Consider the following 7,873-nt stretch of genomic DNA (forward strand, 5'->3'; position numbering starts at 1 on the left):
TATGCATTTTGATCTAACTGTCAAACTACTATTAATGGTAGCTGTGAATATTCATTAAAATCGTTTCAATTCGTAATAAAAGTAGATTACATAGTTCTGGTGTAATATATTCTTTAATATAAACTAGCTTTTCTTATTCTAAAATAAATCAATAATCACAAGATTTATAAAAAAATTTTGTTCAAAAAATACATTTCAAAGCATCCCTGTTGATCTCATAATTCAAATGTGCCTTGTCAAATACAAATTTGAATAAAAATTTTGATTCAAAGATTTATGCAAACGGTTTTTCGCGATATTCATCATACGAATTTATCATCTCACTTGTCCGTAAGTTTTTGAAGCATTTTAACTTTTGTTTTTATATATTCATGCCATACCATTTTTGTTTTCAGATTGTGAAAATGCCAAACCGAACGTGCATAGCCGGATGCCCTCTGGGAGTACCCCTCTATCCTTTTCCTCTGGAAGGGGAAATGGCCAGGTAAGTAGAAATAATTTAAAAAAACAGAAGTGGATTATTGGAGCTCCCACACAGTGCAGACTTTATCGACCCCCGACTTAGTTGGGGCTCGCTTGAATAGATGTATGGTGAGCGCACTACACCAACTTAATCGCGCCCGAAAATGCAATGGACAGACAAGCAAGCCCATATAACAGTTCATAGAAAGGGATTTACTGTGGGTGATTTTGTAAATATTGTATATAAATTTGTATAAAGTAGTTTTCTTGTATGTAGTATTATTAGTCATAGTCGTTTTTTCCAAGTAGATTTGTGTAGTTTTTTTGTATTTCGTGGATTTTGCTATTTCTTAGATTTTATTATTAGTCATAGTCGTTTTTTCCAAGTAGATTTGTGTAGTTTTTTCGTATTTCGTGGATTTTGCTATTTCTTAGATTTTCTTATATGCATGCACTTCGTATTTGTAGATAGTATGGGTGAAAATAGGCCTCCTGGGGAACCGAACACCCAAAAAAAAAAAATCGGTAACGCGCCTTTATTGCAACCTCAGTGGTGGTGTGGAAAAGCAATAAGTTAAAAAAAATAAAGAATATCAATTCGAAATAAAAAATCCTTTTAAAGTATAAACCTTTATTTTATTAATAATCAATTATGGCAAGCGTTTCTAAGACATCATCATAACCATTCTACAAAACGGGATATTAAATAAATCTATGTATAAAGATATTAAACTATAATAATAATAATAATATATTAATCAATGTACTATTCTTTTGATATATATTAACAGTTGGAAATCATTTATCGTGGTTTACGAAAATTCATTTTTCTTACAACTACAAACTTTGAGGACTTTTCCACTGCTTACATATAGATGATTTCAAAAGTTGCGAAATTTGCATAAAAATGTTAAACGAATTCAATGGTATTTTAATTAAAAGAAAGGTAATCGATTTATCTTTCTTTTGATATATATTAACAATTGGAAATCATTTATAGTGGTTCAAGAAAATGCAGTTTTCTTAAAACTTTGCAAAATTTTAGGAATTTTACAATTCCTACATATGTATATGTTTTTTGCCTCGTTGTAATTAGCCATAAATCTGTGGTATAACATTGTTACTAGTCGCTGATGGTGTTGATGGCATTGAATTTGGTGATGGCGTTGATGATGCTGGTGGTGAATGTCAAATATGTAAACAAACAAAAATATCAATTAAAATTTATAAACATGAAAAATATCAATGTATACCTTTAGAATATGACTATCTCGGTTATGTTTCAAAGAATAAACTACTAACATGCTTTCATCATGAGCGAGAGTCTCATTTTTGCTGAGGGAGATATTTTAATTTGCCTCCAGTAGCGCTTCATTTATTTCACCGAGCCTTAAACATAGTATAATATTAATTTGGAAAGGGGAATGCAATAAAACAGGAATGCATAAACAGGTTATTATTGTCGTTGTTGTTGATGGAAAACCGACTGAGGCCGGGCTTCGTAATGCGGCTACTACTACAACAACCACAACTATTCACTGATAAAGGGCCTGCTCGAGGCACGCAATAAAAGCACAAAAACTGCAGCGCTGATGAAAATTTGCAAGACGGTTCCAACATCCTAATTGGTAAAACGTTGCTAGAAATTCACAGCGAACGTGATGCTTTATTCACGCAACACTACAGTTGTAATTGCAACTCGAACAAGCCCAAACACTTCCAAAGCTCAGGAAACTGCTCCACCAATACAACCTATTGTCCAAAGAAGATTGGCTGCAGTTGACTATAACACAATGATAAGAGCACTTTACCAATGCACTAATATGTCGCTCTGGAAAGAAATATACATTAATTTATATGTTTTCTTAAAAATAAATGCAAATTTACCTAATTTTTCCACCAGCAGGCACGAATATGATGTTCAAAACAAAAGCAATGACAACGAATTTCACACACATTGATGTATTTTAGCGCAAAACGATAAGTTTCACAAATATTTTAAATTTTTGCCTGGAACATACACATTTATCGTTATTATTGGAAATGCAAGACTTGGCACGCATTTTTAATTTCTTTTTTATTGAATTCAAATGAATAAAAACACATTTTTCTAAAATATTTCTCAATTTACATTTTAAAGTTTTTTCTGAAACTTGAATGTAACTCTGTGCGGAGAATGAGAGAATTGAAAATCAGGTGATCTCAGCTGTTTCCAAATGTAAACAAACAAAATGGCGCTTTCCATACTTGTAAGCCTATACAATGCTTGTAGTAAAGACGAATATATTTAACGTGGTTGGGAATCGGCCATTGACGGAAGTAGTGTTGTGTTATCGATATCGATCTACTAAACAATTCGATACTATGGAGAGTTCTTTCGATAATAACACTGAGGTTGCACTTGCCATTTTCTGTAGCAAGTCTGCGCAAATTTTGTGCAGATCCGCTTAATAGTGTGTGTGTGCAGTTAGTGCTTGCAGTAATGGAAATTATATGCATTTTTTTTTTTTCATATAGATGGGGTGGGTAATAATGAATAATACATAATTATTTATTATTATCTATTTCAAAATGCAGTATTACTACGTCAAGTTATAATGCATAGACCCATCAATTAAATGTTAATTTGTTTCCGCCACACTTTCCGTGCAACCTATTTATCAGATAAGCAGCTCAAAGTTCCCATGAACCCTGCCGACTCTCACCACCCCAATATAAAGCCAGGTATAAACGTTAGAATGTTTTTCCCATCAATCATTAGAAATGCGTAAATTTGTACCTCGCTATGGCTCGCCACCCGTCAATCTCGTTTCCTTGGAAAGTTCTAATTACGATTGGGAAACTGCTATTTCAGAAAATTACCCGCTTCACGTTGATGCGAAAACAAGCGGAAACTACCCGAGGCTACCCCCTGACTTGTCGACTTTGCGGCTCGAAGCATCCTCTCCGGCTCTGCCCTGTTTTTCGTGCTAAAGGGCCCGAAGAGCGTCTGCGTGAAGTATTGATCCATCGCTACTGCTCCAATTGCTTAGCAGGAACCCACCGCGCAGCACTTTGCACTAACGAGGGCAGATGCCGGCAGTGCCAGGAGCAACATCACACGTTGCTTCATATTTCATCACGTGCCGACAAGCCGCGTTTTAGCCGACGACCACCAAGAAATACGGTTGCCGAAGACGACGATAGCGACGCCATATCATTAGAGGCGTCAGAGGCTGGAGCGGAAACTTCAGCTTTCCGCCCAGGCCTGGAAGAGGGGGAAATCCCTGAACCTGAAGCGGAAATCGATGCTTTCCGCTCAGCAAACTCCCCTGGAATGGAAACCTACGCTTTCCATCCAGATGGGTCGAGGGGATTAGGACTCCAGCGTTTTCGCCCAGACTCAGAGCACGAGCGAGACCATCAAGAGGGACTGGAAACCGGAGCTTTCCAGCCTTCAAAAAACAAGGGAGGTTTCAAATCCCGACAGCAGCGTTACCGCCCTCGCCGTCGACAAATCAAAAGCGGGCGAGTGGAATCTTCTGCATTCCACCGCCAAGCTCAAAGCGGATTTCGATCCGGAATTAACTATGGGGCGATCAGCTGTTATTTCGCTACAAAGCCAGACACCAGTAGCGCCCACCGCCGTCGTGAAAATAGAAGCAGGAGGCCGACTACATCACATACGGGCACTCATAGACCCATGCGCAGCCACGTCGATACTAGCCGAAGATCTTGCCCAAGAGCTACGCTTGAACGTGACGTCCATCAATAAGCAACGCGGGTGCTTTATTAAAATGCGTGGAAAATACGGGCAAACAGCGACGGTAACCACTCACGCTATTATTGTGAGAAGCTTCAAAAAGATAACCCCGCTCGCGAATATCGACGCTTTGATTGGCGCAGCATATACAAATTTAAGACTGGCTGACCCGCGGTTCCACATTTCTTCGCCAGTCCGAGTAGTTCTTGGGGCCGACGTTTTCCCCAAGATTTTCCTGGGCGCGCTTCCCGCAGGTGCCATGGGCCCACTATTGGCACAAAATACAATCTTCGGGTGGGTGCTCTCCGGTGCTTGCTGAATGATTTTTCCCCCCAACAATTACAATAAATTTTTTATATTCACTTTTTTATTTTTTCGAAAATCTGGATTAATAACATGAATTGAAATAAAAATAAACAAGTGCTTGTGAATTTCAAACCACGTTTTATTGTGACTTTTTTCTTCCTTTACATTTTTTCTAGAATTTAGGTTCAACAAATGCGGAACGTAAATGGATACGTCGCTTCTAGTTTTAAGACATATCTACTAAACGATGAAACTTGGTGGCCTAAATACGTAAACTTCCAGATTGCTTGCCGCAAGGGGGCCGGCATGTTTAGGCCAGCGTCTTAAATACGCCATTTAAGAGCCACCCTAATATTTAACATTTGAACATAAGACAACAGTTAACTGCTTTCTATTGTCGAACGCTAGTTATGTTAAAATTTCCCTCGCTCAAAAAGCCGTTCGAAAGGCTAACGTGATTAAAAAGAAAAAGAACGGATTTTACTTGCTTACCGAATATCCATTTGAGTAGACGTCTTGCAGCCACCAATTTTCATCGCCTCATCCAGCTACATATATATATATAAGGTAACCTGAAATACAATTGTACATATTAATATATTAAGCAATAAAACCATTTAAATTCTATTTGCTCATACAAACTTTCTTGTGTACTTTTTATCTAATTAAAATACATCGGTGCGAACTTGAAACTGGGCCATTACCAATTTGCGGCACATCCGAAAACTGCGCTCTTAACCATCTTTGCCCGATGAACACACATGATCAAGTGAATTGCAGCGGAATAGCTGCGCTTGATTGTAGTTGGCTTAGCAAAGTGAAATAGTGGAAAATAAGCAACAAGAATTAACAAGACAAACTTATCACAGTGCGTAGGCAACTCGCTGAGTCAGTGGTGATCGTCGGTTCGAATCCTACTGAAAGAAGTCTGATGAGGAAATGTGGTGATTTCGGAAATAGCTATCACTTCTACCATTTTTTCAAATTATTGTTGCTTATCAACAATAAAGTTTTCACTAAAAACGACCTCAAGCTCATAAAAATTGTTGAATATAGTTTTTAGTTATGTATTTTTTCGTACTTACAGGAGGAAAATTTTTTTAATAGCATGGTGCTGTTAACATTTCCTAACATATCTCTGATAAGGGCAAAAGTCGCACATAATTCTGGAAAAGGGTCAAAAATCAAAATTTCAAAAAGTCGGGTCAAAGGGTATTGGCGCTTAAAAAGTGTGAAATTGTCCCCTTAGCCGCACAACGGGCACACTGCACGGGACATGTCGCACGGGAAATTTTTTTCCATCATGATATTTTTGTTAAGATGGCTTTTAAACGAATTTTTAACGCAAATGAAACATGAATGTTATGTCGAATATACTTTATATTTTGACTTCAGCGCCAATTCAAGGTAAATTTCTTTGGAAATCTATGACTTATTATTTTTCAAATACATATTTGAACCAAATCGGACCATTAATACGGTTTTTCAAAATACCTCGACCCTTGGCGCCACCTAGCGAGATCATTTTTCACAAAAACGTTTCTGCCTACATAAGCAGTATATATTGTAAAAGACCACGACTTTTATTTTTTTTTTGCGGTAGATTTTCCGATGGAGACGCCCATATAATAAAATCGCCAAAACGTTAGGGTATGCATATTTTTTACGCTGACTGTATATTTCGGCTTTTTAATAAAGTTTTCCTAACGCCAAGGAAAAGTTCCCTTCTTTGACCATTTCTTGGTCTCTGGTGTATTGTGATGGAACCATGTTTCGGCTATGGTTACGAAACGGCGGAAAAACTTTCGGATTCCAGTTGAACATCACCAAACAGACTCTTGGGAGTGGAAATACGATTGCGCTTATGCGAATAACTTTTTCATGTCCAAATGTTTATGAAAAATGTTTTGTACCTTCCCGCTCAGTTGAGATACTTACAGCAACTTCCACCTTATTCACGATGACGTCTTCAGAACTCGTTGAGCATACTGCATCCCTAGTATTGGCGCGACCATAACGGAATTTAGTAAACCACTTCTCAACGATTTGTAACTGATAGTGCAGAGTAGCCACAGAATTTACATATTCTATCAAGCCTTTCCTTGGGTTCGATGTTGTTCTTTTTTTTAAGAAAAAAAAATGCATGCTTAGACAAAAAAGTAGCAAAAACAAAGAAATAAAAATTTTAATTTTTATTATTAATTATACAAATATGAAAATATTTGGCTGTTTTGGCCAGCAGCAGTGTTGCGATGTTAGTGTTGTTTTGTTTGCGAAGTCTTAATAAGAAGGATGTCATTTTTGTAACATTTCTTAAGCAGCGATCGCACGATTTGTACAGATTTGTACATTTTGGCAGACACAGAGTGGTGTTGTTTGGAAATGTTTTCTTGAGCCGAACTCATTTTCGATGAAAATTTCTAGACAATACCACTCTGTGAGTGCTAGAATGTACAAATCGTGTGATCCCTGCTTGAGACATGCTTTTTTTTACCCAGCCTGTGTTTTTTTTTACATATTTTCTCAAATACATACACTCACTAGAAAAAGTTTCCGTACAGAATTTTTTTCGCAATACACATTTCTAATATTTTTAATAAAAAACTGCTTGTTTATTTATAAAATACATACTTTGTATGGAAGAAAATGCGTGACAAAAAAAAATATCAAAAATCAACTTCAAACCGGCATTTTTGCACTAAAATTGTATGTGTTATAAAAGTGCATAACAAAAATTTTATGCACAAGTATTGTAAAAAAAAATGTACGAAAAGTTTTTCTAGTGGGTGTACATAATATACCCCATTTTTCCATTTCGGCCGCCTCTGCCTTACAGTTATGAGCAATTTACCAATAAACATACTGAAATATACAGGTAATAATCCTGAAAAACTTTGTATTTACCGTTTACTTGATACGAGTTGATGTTGCAATAAAAAATTTGTATTGCAAGCGAAATTTTATATTAGCAAACTTTTGAATATTTAATAAAAAAAAAAAACAAAGCATGCAAACATATACGAAAAGTGAAAATAATATAATACGAGTATCTAAAAAAAATATGGATACAATTTCATAGCAGAATGGCTTGCAATATTAACTTTAAACTGAAAGTTTTAAGTGAAGTAAAAAAACAACAAAAAAATCAAACTACAAAAATCCATAATAAAAAACTACACACTCGTACATATTAAGTAGCTATAAACCAATTAAAATTAATAAAAATTAAATGAAATAATGCTGCTGTCGTAATTATAAATTATTTAATAATAAAACAGACCTACATACACACATACATGCCAATGCGTAAAGGAAAAACATAAAAAATAAATAACAAATAGTACACGGTTAAAAATTTCGGTT

General features: G+C 36.1%; 1 long non-coding RNA gene across 1 annotated transcript; it reads right to left on the reverse strand.

The window, feature by feature from the left end:
• Positions 1-1,082: 1,082 nt before the first annotated feature.
• On the reverse strand, positions 1,083-2,463 carry LOC118741693. The gene is made up of 4 exons (XR_004993326.1): positions 2,350-2,463; positions 2,274-2,293; positions 1,716-1,851; positions 1,083-1,637 (listed from the first exon to the last, which is right to left on the reverse strand). It is a non-coding gene; the product is annotated as an uncharacterized LOC118741693 (long non-coding RNA).
• Positions 2,464-7,873: the final 5,410 nt, after the last annotated feature.

This window comes from Rhagoletis pomonella, unplaced genomic scaffold (genome assembly GCF_013731165.1).
Source record: "Rhagoletis pomonella isolate Grant_MI unplaced genomic scaffold, Rhpom_1.0 Rhpom_scaffold_00006, whole genome shotgun sequence".
Taxonomy (NCBI): Eukaryota; Metazoa; Arthropoda; class Insecta; order Diptera; family Tephritidae; genus Rhagoletis; species Rhagoletis pomonella.